This window comes from Ailuropoda melanoleuca, chromosome 9 (genome assembly GCF_002007445.2).
Source record: "Ailuropoda melanoleuca isolate Jingjing chromosome 9, ASM200744v2, whole genome shotgun sequence".
In the NCBI taxonomy this organism is placed as follows: Eukaryota; Metazoa; Chordata; class Mammalia; order Carnivora; family Ursidae; genus Ailuropoda; species Ailuropoda melanoleuca.
The window spans coordinates 31,506,165-31,508,829 of NC_048226.1; positions in this window are offsets into that span (position 1 = coordinate 31,506,165).

Consider the following 2,665-nt stretch of genomic DNA (forward strand, 5'->3'; position numbering starts at 1 on the left):
GACCCTGAGATCATGACCTGAGCTGAAATCAAGAGTCAGATGTTTAATGGACTTTGCCACCCAGCCACCACTCAGTAATTTTTAAAATCAAATTAAACTCAACAATGATCTTCAAATGCTATTATGGATATAGTTAATGAACTCTCAATGTATTTTCAAGGTCTTAGAAAATAGGAAATGATATGAATTAAATATATTATGTCAAAAGAGAAATATTTTGAAGTAATAATAACTATAAAGCTCAGAGTATGCTACCTCATCTTTTAGATTATTTATCAAATTGTAATTACTGGTTTACATGTCTCTGTCCTCCACAAAGCTATGAATTTCTTAAGGGAAAAGACTGGGCCAATTCACTTTGGTATCACGCATCTAAGATGTATAACTCATAGTCAGTTCTTAATATTAGATGAATCCGTGAAATAAAGATGTAAGATTGACTCACTGTTGAGCTATTGCTTTGCAGTAGGCACTGCTCCCTAAATTTAGATACATGGTCAGTGGCTTTGTTCCTGGACTAATGTGAAAGTTCCTCAAAGTCATTAGGATTCCAGGCTCTTTCTGACCTTCCAGTCTGTCTTTTTAGCCCCTGGCTTCCTTTCTCAGATGGCATAATGTGGCTGCTGGTGCTTCAGCTATCACGTTGGAGTTCTACCAAGGAGAAGGGGAAAGCCACAGGCAAAAAGAGTATTTCCATGGATACCTGTTTCTTTCTTTCTTTTTTTAAAAAATTTTATTATGTTATGTTAGTCACCATACAGTACTTAATTCGTTTTTGGTGTAGTGTTCCATGATTCATTGTTTGCGTATATAATGCCCTCCTTAATACCTGTTTCTGCTATTTCTACTTGTTCATGGCCACTCTGTGTGCACCAGAAGCTGGAGCATGCCATCTTTTAGCTGGATATATTGCCCCTCCAGAAAAATTAGTCTTCTGTTACCAGGTAAGAAGGGGATAGTGTTCTGGCACAATCAATTTTGCCCAAAATTTTCTGATTTTTTATCTCGAAATTTTTAGCAGAGTTTTCTTGACTCTAGTTTAATTCATCCTTCTAATTTCTCTTTTGATATGGTTTTGTGGAGACAGTACTTTGATATACATATACGTATATACACTTGTCTAACATGTATACCTAGGTACCTAAATGCATATATGTATGCACTTACATTCACTAAATATGCACGTAGATATATACATGCTTACATACATGCATAAAACAGACATTATATATATTTATATCCGTTATGTAAGTACGTGCTCACATAGATTTATGTATTTTTATCAGGCTTTCTGGGAGTTATTTTCAACTCTCTGGAATTGATGCTGAGATGAGGGTGTGAAGGATGAGAAACCATGAATGCAGAATCATTGATTAGACAGAGCTCTGTTCTGCGGTGTCCAGGGGCAGCTCTGACTAGCAAGCTACTAGTCACTCTTACTCAGGCACTTGCCTTTTTATTCAGTAGTTCCCCAATTCACACTGTGAGCAGGTGCTCCACATCATCATTTTGCTCTGTAATTACTGTCTTAATGAGAGTTACCAGAGCATCATCTGGCTGTCCTGTGGGTTTGTGTGAGGTGAGGCAGCCCTTGGGGTGCCCACTGCCCAGCTCCAGAGGAGACCTGAACTTAGTGAGGAGGGAACTTTGGTGCCTCCGGAAGCTGCTGACCAGAAGAGGGAGCGCACAGACTGATGGGCTGTCTGTGCTTTTCTTTCTGCCTTTCATACCTTTGTCTATGGATGTCTGTCCTCAAAACCCCATTCCTTCAAAGAAACTTCCCCTTTCCCACTGACGTCTTAATCATCAATTAACCATGGCCCACCTATATTCCACACACACAATGAGCTGTAAGACCTAACTCTTTATTTCTCCTAGAATTGATTTATCTTAATCCTCAAGCCTCCATTTTTAATGATAGCAGATAATTAACATCAACAATTTGAAGTGATTCCCTATTCCTTATAGGTTAAAACCTAGTCTTTCTTTGAATACTCAATTCAAAATACCGCACCCTGCTCACACCTTTGGGCTGTATTACAGCACTGCAGGGAGCCATGGATCCTCTCCATGGGTAAGTTTCTCTGTGGCTTTTGCCCCCTTTTTATTCTTGTGAGCTTCTACCCCATGGTAGTCTCTCCCGCTAGGTTCTCCACCTGGCTCTGTTCCCCATGGCCTGCTCATACATGTCACTCTGCCTCCTGTTGCTCAACATCCTACTGGACACGCAGCCCATATTTGAATTTCTCCAGCTGATTCCCAAATATTTTTTTTCAGCAGTTTATCCAGATTGAGATCCAATCCAAAAGGATATGGTGCATCTGTTGCTTTGTGCTTGAGTCTTTTAAAATTCAGCACAGGTCCTATATTGGTGAAGAATAATTAATGCTAGATAATACAGCTGACAAAGACTGCCATTTAACTTGCTTAATTCAACAAAAGTTGGGTTGCATTTGGCTGTCTGGATCTGGAAGATGGCCTCCAAGAAAGGAATGGAGAAGAGCCACTGGCTCTTAACTGTCTTGGCCCAGAATTGACACCTTTCACAGCCCTATACCCACAACTGGCTCTGTGGTCCGAACCTAAGGGCAAGGGAAGTTGGAAATGTAGGGAAGCACTTGGAATTATAATGAGTATGTCCCTGCCATAAGCTTCTCCCCTTTTA